Below are 14,926 nucleotides of genomic sequence, written 5' to 3'. Positions count from 1 at the left end.
AGGAGGAGAGGCAAAAGGGAGGGGAAAGGGAGTCCTTGGCAGTGGAAACATAAGGAAATATCACTCCAGAGACATTTAGTGACCTGTACAGAAAAGCAAATGACTAACTAAGAAGTAGCAGTTCTCCAGATATTCAATCCAGTATTCTTTGCATTCAAACTTCATTCTCTGCAGTCAAACTTATTGAAAAAATATGTTCAGACTCCATAGACAAACACTCTCTAACAACACGACTTTCAGAAAAGAGATTTTCTCTCTTTCATCCAGGCATACACCAGCAAAAGACCTGAATAAAAACAACTCTGCTACATTCTTCATGTGGAATATTCCTAAAATACGTGTGAAGATATTAGGGTTTATCCTCCCTGCATTATTATTTCTCGTGGAAAATCCTTTCTGTATTATATTTTAGATTATGTGCTATAATATGCCTGGTAGATTATAGATAACATCTCTGTCTTTCTGAGATTTCACATTTGAAAATTTGAGATTACAATAAACTATGTGCGAAAGTGACCAGAGATATGGAGATAATATATGTGAATATTCTTTAAGCTCTTTGACTGAAAGATATGTTATAAATATGAGCAATTATTCAATATTATACTTGAAAAAATATAGATCATCCAGTCTTGCAAATAAAAGATAATTCCACAGACGATGTTCTCTATGTCACCTTTCTAATCTTAAATACTTCAAGTGAAGAAGCTTCCAGGCCTCCGCTTGTATGACTGTTTCACAATCTAATTGATCTCACTGTCTGAATTGTCCTTTCTTAATTTCACTGCATTACTCATTTACTGTGCTCGCTGTTCAGATATCTGTGAGAGGTAGCAGGCCTCCCCCCAACCTTAGTCAATTAGACAAGCTATTGTTTCTGATTAAGATATCACATCCCGGAGAATAATAGCAATTAGAGTTGGAACGGAGACCCTGTGGGTCGTACAGTCCACTTCCCTGCCGGCTCGGGAGAATGTTTTACATTACACAGTAGTTTTATGTGGTTTTCCTGATGTTGGTTTTAAAAAATCCAAGCACCCGTCAGTGTTAATTATATCCCTGTCCTGCATCCCCACCATGACTTAATTTTCTACTTTGCATTGCTGATTCTCATAAATTGCCATTGAATGATGGCTTCTTGATGATATCATCTCATCAAAATACAGGGACAATGGACCTTTTCTTTTTTTTAATAAGCAGAGAAAGGAAATATTATATCGTTTGGTTTGTTTTTTGTTGGGAGTTAGAGATGCAATTTTATATAGGTACATTTTTCTGCCAGGGTTCCTAGGTTTCAAAATACCCCCAACATAGAAGTTTTTATTTTATTTTATTATTTTATTTTTTTATTGACTACAAAAGTCCCTCCTCATCCAAAGGGGATACATTCCAGAACCTCTAATAGATGCTTGAAACCACAGATATTATTGAGCTCTATATATTCTGTTTTTTCTTATACATACATACCTATGATAAAGTTTAATTTATAAATTAGGCATGGTAAAAGATGAACAATAATAACTTGTAATAAAATAGAATGATTATAGCACTATACTGCAATAAAAGTTATGTGAATGTGATTTCTCCCGCTCTTTCTCTTTCCAAATTTCTTATTTTACTGTACTCACCCTTTTTCTTCTCTTGATCTGTCGATCTGATAATCAAGACAGGTATTAAGTGACTAATGGGTGCATAGTATCTACAGTGTGGACACACTGGACGTAGGGATCATTCACGTCCCAGAAGAGACAGAGCAGGACAGAGTGAGATTTCATCAAGCTACTCAAAAGAGTGTGCAATTTCAGCATATGAATTGTTTATTTCTGAAATTTTCCATTTAATATTTTTGGACCTCAGTTGACTGTAGTTAACTGAAACCACCAAAAACAAAGCCACGTATAAGTGGGGGGACTACTGTTTTCTTTTTAAAATAAGTCATTTCCATTGCCAATTATCCAGAAAAGATTATCTGTGGGTGTAGAGAATGGTGTCTGTAAGAAAGAAGTTCAAATTTCTAGAAACTTTCCTTTGAGCCAGTTCCTCCACTGCATGGTCTTAGTAGGGGAAAATCATCCTAAATGTAGTTAATATAATATTCTTATAAAGAATTTGATGACAATACAATGATTATTATCACTACGTACTTTTGAACCCTTACAACATGCTTGGGCATTGTGCAAAGTACTTTGTATGCATTATCTTACTTAATGCTCATTGCTATCCTGATGTAAGGACTGTTAATACACTGAATTTACAAATGAAGAAAGAGAGACTGAAGAAGTTATAAAACCTGCCGAGATTACCATGCTCATGAATCATGGTGACAAATAATAGTTTTATTTTCATAAATGTCTTATTAATTAAATAAATTACAATGTAATTAAATCAACTGTTCAATACAAGTAGTAAAATAAAATTGTATTTTATAATTAAAATTTTATACATATTTTAAAAATTTAAATAATTTGTTTATTATTATTTGCCTTTTAAATTATGGTATTTCCTTTTTTAACATTGGTTTCTGAGAACTGGAAACTCTTCACCTTACTGGTGGCAATCTGAATGGGAAACAGCCATGGTTGCTGTGATTGAATTTGGGAATTTCCAAACCTGTCTCTGCATCATAATGACCTTCACATTATATTAAAACACAGTTTTTCATTAAGTATTTTATTTCTCGAAATCCTCTTATGTAAATCAACCTCAGAGTGATTTGGCAAATAAATGTGTTTTGAACATTATCATTTTTTAAATTTTGCGAATAATACAAGCACATTATTTGTTTTAAATTAAAGAATATACAGGAGGGAATAAGGTGATAGAATGGCCACTTCGTCGCCAGTGCACAGACTCTATTCCAACTCCCTGACATGTCTCCTACTGGCAGTTTCTTCTGTCTTTTTTCAGAAAGGTATTATAAATATGTAAGTAATATAAGTTTTGTGTATGTTTTCTAAAACACAAATGGGATGACCCTATGCATATTGAGCCAAAGTTGTTTTTCTAAATATAGATAACAGTGATGAATAAATAACATGTTTAATATATGCTACGTATTATTTTAAGTTTTTTATATACTACCTCATTTAATCCTCCTGACAACCCCATGAGATAGATATATCTTTATCCCTGTCTTACGCATAAGAAAACAGAGAGATAGGTTAAATAAATTGCTCAAAGACACAAGTTTTTAAAGGGATGAAGCTGGGATGTAATTATACCTTAAAGATCATTCAATATTAGGGAATAGCAATGAATGTTATTACTTTTAGACTCTGTATAATATTTCACCACTTACCAAATGAGCCTCTTAAAATGGACATTTAGACATTTTTCTTCCTCCTAGTTTAAATAGTATTGCAATGACTATCTTTAGGTATACACAGCTTTGTGTACACAGGCAAGTCTTTTTGGTTCAAATTCTTACAAGAAGAATTGCTTGGTCCAGACCATTTGCATTTAAAGTTTGAGAGATAAAGCCAACCCATCCTTTGGGGAAGCTGTTCAGGTTCCCCGCCCCCCCCCCATTCCAGATGCCCCTTATTACGTCATTAAGGCATGCCTGGTTCTCTCCTCGGTGTGTGGAATTGAGAATTGTGCAACAGCCTATGTGTGCTGACACTGCTGTGCATGTACTCACTCCCTAACATTAGCAGGGAGTATGGTTTTCTCCTCTACCCCACAGCTTAAGCTGTTAATATTTAGACTTGTGGCTCTCAATGGGGGATGATTTTGTTTCCTAGGAAGCTTTGGCAATGTCTGGAGACATTTTTGGTTGCCACAACTGACTGGCAGAAATGGTGCTACCGGCACATAGAGTGTAAAAACTAAACACCCAATGATGCACATGACATCTGCTCTCCCAGAAAGAATTATCCAGTTCAAAACTTCAATAGTGCTGAGGTTCAGAAACCCTGGTTTGGACTCCAACTCAATTATAACCCTTTCTGTGATACCTTTAGTAAACTGCTCCCCGCTCACTGGTGATGCTCTGTCCTTCAGGCTGTCAAAGATTTCATTGGATGTTCTCTTTATTGTGTTGTGCTGTAATTGCTTGATTACACAGCTATTCCCTCTAACAGATGACTTACAATGTGAAGGTTGACAGTATCTTATTCATATTTGTATTCTCACCACCAGCTCCATTTCCTAACCTATTGCCTGGTATATATAGGAGCTTAACAAATATTTTCTAAAGGAAAGGAAGAAAGATGAAATGAAGAGGGAAGAAAGAAAAGAAAGGATAAAGAGAGGGAGGGAAGAAGAGAAAAGATGAAAGACTGAAAGAAGAAAAGACAAAAGGAAGGAAGAAAGAAATAATGAAATAGATGCATGAATAAATGAGTTAGGTTTCAGGGGAGGATATCCTGAGGAAATACCTTTGGAGTGCTCTTGTGAAACCTAGAATACTTCACTCATTTATTTAAAAAAGACATTCACTCATTTCTTTAAGACAGACAAAATAAAAAGCAAGCAAGGGTTGAGTGTGGTGGCTTATGCCTGTAGTCAAAACACTTTTGGAAGCCAAGGAGGGAGGGCTGCTTCAGCTCAGGAGTTCAAGACCAGCCTGGGCAACATAGTGAGACCCCATCTCTTAAAAAACACACACACATACAAAAGTAAACAAGCCATAATGTGAAGTGAAGGAAGGGTCAGTCAGGACCTTCTCTATGAAGAGTGGGAAGGAGGTGCATTTGAGCTTAAAAGAGATTAGAGATTTATGTAACAGTAGTCCTTAAAGTATAAAGAAGTCATTCTGGAAAGTCTAACTGGAAGAATCCAGGCATGGAGCCAATACAGTATCTGGAAGGTAGAAAAGAAATTTTTAAATGGCAGCTACAGGTGCAGAAGCTGGGTTGGTAGCTGTGCTGACTGACTACAGCTAACTCACAGAAGTTTTACAAAGTGTGTATTTGACTTTCAATATGGGGAGAGAAAGACCATTAAGAACACCAAACCAGGAATGCATGGAAGTCCTCTTGGAAGCCCCTCACCCTTGACTCTGGTGTCACCTTTGACACAGACATACAATCATCATGAATTTCAGACCCTCGTTATCTCCTGTAACACCTTCCCTGCTGTTCTCCCTGTTTCTGTTCCATTGGTTCTCATCTATGGCCACATTATCAATCACTTGGGAAGGTTTTAATAAAATCAGTACCCAGGCCTTGCCACAGGCCAATTGAATCAAAATCTCTGAAGAGGGGCTTTGAGTATTATATTTTTCAAAAGCCCCCTAGATTATTGTGATGCTTGGTTGGATTGAGACCCTCTACCATGTTGCTGCAAGTGTAAAACTCTTAAAACTCTGACAATTTCTTGCCCATCTTAGAACTGTCCATCTTCAGTGCTTACAGGATTGAATACCTTCTCCATGGCTTAGATTTGCCCTAATTTTCCAGCTTCATTTATTTGGATAGCCCTATGCTCCTGCTGTGTGGATCTTTCCTTTTGTTGATTGGGCCATGCTCTTCCACTCCTCTTTTTCTGAACATTGGCTGTTCCTTCCACCTACAATTCACTTCCCACCACCTTCACTTGGCCCTCTCTTACTTGTGTGCCATGACTCAACTCAAATATGTTCTTTCCACGCATCCATACCCAAAGCTAGTTACTCCCTTCCCTAGTTCTCATGGCAACTGTACTGTAACAGGTTCAAATGTTTACAGTCTCAGACTGCACTGCAGAAATGCAGATTCATTTTCTTATGACTAAAATAAAATGTTTACTCAAGATCACTTATTTCCACTAACGGCTGAAAATTCTTAATCTCATCACCTTAGTCACTTCCAGATTACAGCTCATGTACAAACTTATATACAAAGTTCCCTATCCATGCTCCTTCAGGACAGTTCTGCAGGTGGCCTTGCTTTGACCCAGTTCTCTCATTTTTTCTTGCTTGTAGTTCTCAAGAATAACTATAGAATGTGCTGGGACTGCAATATCTTGAGACAGAGAGAAACTTCCTGAAGTTGAACTTCCTGAAGTAGAGCTTGTTCTTGTCCCTCCTAGGGAATGTAAGATCTTGAGTTAGAGAGGAACTGCCTGGGACAGCCTGGGTTTTGTTTCTCCTTCCTCTGGAAGCAGAATGTTCTTCAAAGCTTTCCCCAATGACTCACATGGCCCCTGAGGCACATAACCCAGGGCAAGCTGTCTTTTGGGGTCTCTCACCTGCAGTGCAAATGTGGCATGGGTAGTCAAGACTCCATTCTCCCAGGCCAGCCTTGTTGAGCCTTAGGAGACTGGTTCACAGTTGATCCTATGCTCCTTTTGTCCCTTGCTGCCTATCTGTAAATAATAATCCTGTTTCATGTAACTTGTTTCAAGTGTGTGTGTCCTGTCTCATCAGACTCAGACACTGGTAACACTGCAGCCCAGGATGTTATGGGCAGAAGGGTTTGGATCCTGATTCCTGGTAGATGGTGTCATGATGATATCTCTGCTGTCCTCCATGCCTTGGAGGTCCTCCTTTGGGATTGGTTGTTAGTGAACCTGCTTTACACACCCCTCACTTCCTTGCTTCTATAATTTGCAGAGCATTGAGGTATAATGGGAAAGCCATCCAGGCATTAGGAGAGAAAGCTCCAGGGCTCATGCCATCTGCGTGCTCCACTGGCCCCCACTGCAGCTAAGTCACACTTGGTGTTTAGGAATCATATTCTAGAATATCCTAGTCGCATCTGGTATCACTGAATTTGTTGTCTGTTCTCTGCAGCTGAGCCACTGTTCCTTGGGAGGAACTGTTGGCTGGTTTCCTCATACCACGTTGACACAATCAGGACTCTGTATCTAGAGATGTCCCTCAGACCCTGCTAATGGACTGCTTGGGGGCCATGTTTCTCTAGGGCTGTTTTGCTGCAGCACTGTGCTTAGGGAGAAGAGGCCTTTCTATGAGACTTTCAGGTTGACTGGGCTACACAGGAGGAAATGAGTTACAACTCTCCTTGGCCTAGACCTATCTGGTCATTTATTTCATTCCCAACATCTTCCACCAAAGGTTGCTCACATGAAGAGAGAAAGGGAAAGAAGAACTTCCTCTTGGACACCCACCAAAGGCTTTAGTCTTTTTCAAAACTCTTCTTTCACCTGTTCTCACATTTTTAATTTTATTTTCAGGTGAGAATAAGGCTACCACATCTTCACATATGTGCTCCTATTTTGTGGTTTATTTATGATCCATGGTGTTTACCCCAGTCCTCCAAGCTCTAGCATTAATACTTGAAATTCAGACAACCAACCAACCAACCAACCAACCAACCAACCAACCAAAAAAACCTCTTTTTTTTTTCTCTCTCTCTCAACAAAGCTTGGCTCTTGAAAATCAAAAGCACCTTGGCTTTCAGGGTATTAATTGTTCTACATGTTCAATAAATTGTAAAAAATTTTTGTCCTACTCTGTATCTAACTTCCCCTCATGGGGGTTATAAAAATGTGGTAAAAAGCATTGGAAACCAATAGATTTTAATATCCACAGTTTTCTCCCACTGCAAGATCTGCAATTTAACTATGATCCCACTGCATTGTCATCTTTGCTTACCCTTCACACCTTACCTGGGAGCTCCTCTGGGAGCATTTCTTTCATCATCTCAGGAGCAACCCTCTTGGTGACACACTTTACAAACTCAATTTATCAATAAACAAATATGTATTGAGCACCCCTTTGTGTAAGACACCAGACTAGGCATTGAGGATAGGCACTGATCAATAGAGTCATGGCTTTGATGGAGCTTGCGAGCTAACCAGGAAGGTAAGTATTCAATAAATCATAATACAATTAGTTTATTAAATGTAATTGTGATCATTGTTCTTTATTATATGTTCCTCCTTCTGGTTGTGAAGACATATCATGGGGGTTCCTGTTTATTTTCTGAGGAAGGGACACTTGAGCAGAGATGTGAAAGAAGTAAAAGTTAAGTAGGTAAGCGATAGTCAAATGGAGTCAGAATGGGGAGCATTTAATTAGGGGTCACGGCAGAAGATTCTGAGGAAGAAAGAAACGTAGCTTATTCAAATCACTAGAGAAGATCCATTTGGCTGGGGGACAGAGAGAGAAAGAGGGTGATCTGCATGATGAGTTAATGAATGGACAGGGACCAGACCAGGCATTTTCATGTTTGTTGAATAAATGAATAAATAAACGAGCTCAGAGCAGCCTGAAACTTTGACTTCCGCTCCAGATTAAAAACTACCATTGCCTAGAGTCTGTAGTTATGTGACATTGACTCATGCAATTGTGCATGGTGTAATCATAAAACAAACCAGAGATAAGGCTTAAGGCAGCATTGATGGAAGTGTCCTAAACTTTAAATGGAAATCAAATGAGTAGCATCTCTTCTACAGTGACACCTTTAGAACGAAGCTGTTACAGAAGCATTTCTCCCTCACCCCTTCTACCTGATTGTTTCCAGTTGAGTGAAGAAATCATTGAGAAGTAAACCGTTCCAACACCGTGTGTCCAAAGTCGAAGTATAGCCAGGCATCTGCTGAAAATGGAATATTGACTCAAGCTCCAGATGGGGAACATTTGAAAAGCACTCCGACCAGTTCTTAGCAGTGGGAGTTGGAACAGAAGGAAAATCAGGGATGTGCAGGCATCCTCAACTGATGGAGAACCAGGATCGATGGGAAAGGAATTGACTCAGGGCTAGTAGGTGCCAGGCTGAAAGGCAGAACTCCAGCAGGATCAAGCCAGTAATCACTGCTTTGAGTCAGTAACCTGGAGATGTCAAGGGGATCATGGCAAATGCCCTGTGGGTTTGGTTTGTGGCAACCAGCCAATCAGAACAAGGATTTTACTCTCACTGTATTATCCGATAGCTCTAATAAAAGTCAGATGGAAGAGCTAATCAGATCGTTCCCTTGGCCTGGACCCTTTTAAATCAAAGAGAAGTCTATTTTGGCTCTCCATGTTAAGTAGACCCAGAGACCTGACATTTTGTGTTTATTTGAAATGATAAACTTAATCATGAGCGAAATGTTAAGAGATGACAGAACTGGCCACAGTAAGGTCACATCGTGTCCCTGCCAAACATAATACAGGCTTTTGCCTTCACTGGGTTGCCAATTCCTGCCACAGGGGGCCCGAGGCACTTGCAAATGGGGACCGGAGTCTGTCTATGTGATAATTAATCCATGGCGCTCAGCAAATGCTGCCAAATCTGCCATATGGTAGTTTTATGATCTGGACTGCTGTTATCTCTGGAGAAAGCTAACATCATAATCTCATTTACTTGTTATCTGTGATTAGGACTTGTACTTCTACAGGGTAAAATGCAGGCATGGTGGGGAAGCCCAGGGTTCCAGAGTCCTAAGATGCTACTACTCAACTTTAGGGCAAAAGTGAGAGCACCATTGATATATGCAGGAAAAGACACAAAACTCTGATGTGGGCACCTGCGTGTGTCCTGACCTCACAACACTTGTGTCCCATGAAGAAATCTGGCGTATATTTTATAAAGACTCACTGTATGTTTAATAGAAACACCCGAGAAACACTCAAGAAAGTCAGAGGGGCTGCCTCCCAAACGTATTGTGGAATAGAATCACATTGCTTCCTCTTTTGTATTTTTTAGGGATGGGCAAGCCAGGCGTTCTTGATATTTTTGTTCCATGGTGACATTCATTTTGGGTGATAGAGTCACCCGTACAACTTTCAGTGGTGAGTTAGACTTTGATGAACTCTCAAAACAATTTTGTTGAGAAGTAAAGCTTGAGAGTGATTCATGCCAACATAACTACAAATGACACTGTAATAGTTTCTCACTGGAACTCCACCATGGAGAATAAAGGCTGTGGTTTATCCCAATATCTGTGTGCTCTGTGACTGCGTCCTTTTCCCTCCTACTCAACGAACATCATTATCAAAGCTGAGGTTGATGCCGATCTGAGACCAGACACACAGTTTTCTACAAGACTCATAACATCTCTGATGTTCTCTAAATTAATTTCTATTGTAAGTCTTGTGGCATACACTACTGATTGATTTTCTAATACACACTCTTCCTTTCTTTCTTTTGTGATAAATATTTCATTTTTTTTTTTGTGGTGGGTGACAATGAGCTAAGCAACATTTCACAGTCACCCTTGAAGTCAGCATTGGCCATGTAACACATTTTGGCCAATGAGATGAAAGTGAGTTGGTATGTGGGTGTTTAAAGTGGGACATCTAAATGTTCTTTGTTTTTTTCATGCTTCCTCTCCCCCTTTTTTTTCTGGACTGCTGATGCAATGGTTGGTGCTCTAGCAGCCAATGTTTTTAGACTCCCAGAAAGATCCTGAAATTGGAAGCCTCGTGTTAAGAATAGAAGAACAGAAAGAAAAAAATCCTAAGTTTCTACTGATGTTGACACTGTCATAGCTGCCCCAGAATGCCTATCCACAGGCTTTGCTTACATGAGGGAGAAGTAGTTTTTATCTTATTAATTGTTATCTGGATTTTCTATTATATACTTCTGAACCAAATTCATAGCTGATGCAAATCTCTATTATGTTAAATGATAGAAATAAAATATTTCAGTTCATGGTACTCCCTTTTCTCAGGGTTGGCTTTAAGTTCAAGGAGCTTGGATAGGAAGCAGAGGTGGGTGTGGGTGGGGTCTGGAGTCATGGATTCACGCTGCATTCACTGACTTGTCCTTACTTTAATCTGGCCCTAGGCTGTCACCCATGCAGATTTCACCTGCATACTCCTTGTTCTGATCACAGAATGGCTTTTATTTTTCCATCTCTGGCTGCCATATCTGCTCCTGGTGGCCCAGGTAACTTTCCACTTTTCCCAAGATGTTTTTGTTTGAAGTAAAATCCATAAAATTGCCTCGGGCCCATCTACCTGGACCCTATTCGAAGATACCCTTTCCTTCCACATATGTTAGGTGTTAAAAACAGAGATTCCCATAAACTTACCACGTGGATATAGTCATGAGTCTGCCATGAATGTGGTGGTGAGATTCATATGTGGGTAGATATAAGCTTGGATCAATTCTAATTCATTGTTATATTTTAGGTTATTATAAATTCTAGTACCTTACTACTGGCAATGATTAGCTTGCAACTCACTTCATAACAGACCATGACATGCCAATGTGTATATACACCATGGCGAGAAATTCCTGGAGTAAGATGTTCTTCTGGGAGCCTGCAGATCTTGGAGCTGCTTCATCATCATTTAACGTAGGGAACAGAGAACCCCTGTCCTAATGCCCCAAAAGTCATAAGCCATGAGGATCTGCTAGCTTCATAGTCACCCTGTAAAACTCACAGGGGTAGGACCATTTAAGCTCCAAGAGATCCTCAGATAGGGAAGTTGCTGTCCCTTTTTTAAGCAAATTTACTTCCATGTGTACTTTAGAGCCATTCTGAGAATAAGAAGCAGCAGCCAGCTGGTCATAGACATTACATATACATATACATACACATATACACCAGCACACATATATCTGTATAGATATATCTGTATAGATATACACACAAATATAGATATGTGTATAAATAAATAAACAGATATACAGATATATGTGTGCAGGTGTATGCATATGTATATGCATGCATATCTCTATTTTTATGTATGCATGTATAACTTTATTGTTTTTACACATGCACATATATATGTTTATTATTTTTAATTATTATTGCATTATAGGCATGTATACATTGCTATTTGAATTATCTCCTTACCTGCTATACAATTTTAAAAATATGTATATCAATTGAGGTCAAATTCACATACAGTGAAATGCACAGATTTTAAGGGTATAGTCCCATGACTTTGACCACTGTATATGCGCTGTGCGACTACAACCCCAGTCGAGAGAGTACGTTTCTGCTGCCCTATCAGTTGCTAGGTGATGTATGAAGGAGGTCGTTTAGGAGGCTTGCAGATGCATGTCTCCCTGACAGCCCGAGAAGGCTGGATAATGTCCCATTGTGGGTGGGTACTTGCGCTGGGTGTGTCTGGGAAAAGAGATCAGGATGTTGTAGCTCGCAGGAGTTTGTCACACTGTGGCCTTCCTCCTATCAGTCTTTGACGTGGTCATCCTTATCCAGAAATCATGTCAGGCTGTTTTCCCCAGAAATATTCTGATTATGTGAACTAGATCATGTGGTCTGCGATAAATCACCCTCATTGTCCCTTGGTATTTTGAAAACTGATGAAACCGCTGATTCTTGGCTCCTTACTTTGTATGCAAATGATGAATTATAGATGGGAAATAAGAAAGAGAAGGCTGTCCCTGGCTTGCTGGTTTGAAGCGAAGTGGATTAGAGAAAGAACAGTGCTACTCTTGACTATTTATTGTGACATTGCTCAGAAAAATTCAAACCCCAAAGCCTCCACATCTCTGGGGACATTGTTAGTCTTCTGCAGGAATTATTAAAATGTACAGAAATGTAGGAGCCGCACTTTATAATAATTAATCAGGTCTGTTGATTAATAAAGCTCATTTTTTAGTCCTGATGATTCAGAGTATCATCCAAAGGACAGTGTCCTTGTCATTTTGATTAAGAAACCAGACTTTGCAGTGGAAAGAAGTACAGGAACATTCGTGCTTCCTCCATCTTCCCATAAAATAAATATTGAATGAGAATATTAACTCGTTAACCTTGACAACAATTTGTAATTTTCATAAGGGGGAAAAACTCGCATATTCAGCAAATAAATCGCTGCAGGGATTTCAGGAAAACAAATTGGAGAGAATGAAGAATGCTACCATATGAATTCTGTCATTTTTATGGGCCAGGGTGATTAATTTGTTTGTTTAGGTCCCTCAATTAAGGCCACAAATAGTGTAAGGTGTCGAGAGCAAGTTAACTGTTACGTCTGGTATGAAACAGTCAACTAGGAGTGAAAAAGAAAGGTCGCTTGGGGGAAGTGCGTAACTGGGCCCCAACCTTGAGTCTTCATACCTTACCAGAACCACTTTACCTGGGGTTAGCTGCTGAAGCTGTAATTTCACTCTATTAATAGTTTAAAGCTTGTTTTAACAGATAACCCCTTTCACTGGGCAACTGCGAGGGAAAATCATTAGGTGGAATTAGCAGTACCAGTCACAGCTTTTCTGGGGTTATCTAATTATTTTGAACTCAATTTAACCAGGAATAGAGATAAAATAAATAACCCATGAACTATTTACCTTGCTGGTTAGAAGGCTTCTTTTGTCCATTAAAAGAGAGAGAGAGAGAGAAGAGAAATCCAAAGCACATGAGGCCAGAATCCAAGCCCTGTTTTCTTAATTTTGCAGTCATATAGGGGCTTAGGATATATTTCTCTCCTCCTCTGACCTTTCACACTTCTAACCCTGAGATATTTATTAAGATATATGCCATTAAGCATGCACTAAGTGTTTTGTTTGCTCCCAGCTAGCTTGGCTTAAAACTTCCTGCTTAGGGACTGTGGATAATCCAGTTTAGGGACTGTGGATAATCCATAGTTTTGTTTGTAAGGTGTGTTTGCTCACTTTGTTGGCTCCCTGACCATCCCTCTGCAGGGAATTGAAGATTTAATATGGTTATTTAAAATTTTACTTGAACACTGACTTTTTGAAGGAGAGGCATGGATTAGTATGTCTGTGGCTGGTGAGGTGAAGAGTCAAGTGAAACAAATGTGTTCCATATTTTGCTCAGAACAAAGTGAACAAGAAGCAGGGAAAACAGTCCTTCAAGTCAGTGGGAAAATCTGAGACTTTGTGCAGCATGTTGCTATAATGTTCATCCTGGTTTGGTCAATTTCTAGCAGCATGATCTTGATCAATTCCCTTCTCTCTTGCATCCTGTTTTCTGTTTAAAAAAATGGAGATAATGATAGCACCTACATTGTAAGGTTGATGTTAGGATTAAATGAAACACGTATGAAGTGCTTCTTACAGCACCTGACACATAGTTAAGTCTTCAGAAAACGTTAGCTATTGGTAACAATGAGGGTGGAGTGGTGATGTGGATGTGTTTGTCGGTTGAAAATGACAGAAGAGTAAACACACAAGAGAGATGGAACAATTAAACAAAGTTAGTCTCTAGGATCATGGGAAGGGTATCAAGAACAGAGATGGGGAAACTGGCTTTGGATTACAGGAGGCCGAATGGAAGAGAGTAGTGGTGGAAGTACATATATGTAAGCTGCAAATGAAGGACATGGAAGATGAATGAGTCCATGCATTAGATTCTTCTTTCCAATTACATGGTATTCTGGTGAACAAGGTCAATGCTGAAAGAATAGACACTGAGGAGTATGTGAAAATCAGAAATGAACACGCTAAGGAATGAAAAAGGGAGCTGACCTGAATCACTGGACAATAGAGTGGAGGAGAAACTCTGGATCTCACTAAGAAACCAGTGAATGAATGGGTGTTATTGACCTCACCACCAAGGACTGCTTTATATGAAGAGTCATGGAAGAAAACCCTTGGGCAACTTGGTTCCATGATGTCATCAAATGCTTGGTCATGGACAAAAGATAAGAAACAAAAAGGTTGAACGCTGATTGCATTTCTTACCTGCTAAAGAGCACCATCTCATTGTGGTACGCACAGTAGGTGCTCAGCAAAGATTTGTTGGGTGTTGACTCTTCACTGGCTTCAGGTACCTCAGGGTTAGGGGTGGACATGGTTTTATTAACTGTCTTCATTGATGTTCAAAGGCAAACAAAATGAGCAACAAAATACAGTAAGTAGTAGTGGTTCAAAGTACAAAATAAATACCTGTGAGTCTCTAAAGATATAAGTACATGATTGAATAAACAAATAAATATGGAAGAGTAGACAAATATTACATGAAGAAGAACTCAAAATAATTTATGTAGACACACTACCTTTCAGGAAGTGGAGCATAGTTTCCCACCCCTTAAGTACGGAGTGTTCACAGTAAATTCCTTCCAGAGTGCAGTAGAAAAAAACGACAAAAAAAGAGTAACCCTACAGTGGAAACACCTGACAAAGAC

Source organism: Rhinopithecus roxellana, chromosome 13 (assembly GCF_007565055.1).
Source record: "Rhinopithecus roxellana isolate Shanxi Qingling chromosome 13, ASM756505v1, whole genome shotgun sequence".
Lineage (NCBI taxonomy): Eukaryota > Metazoa > Chordata > Mammalia > Primates > Cercopithecidae > Rhinopithecus > Rhinopithecus roxellana.
This window is presented reverse-complemented; position numbering follows the sequence as displayed.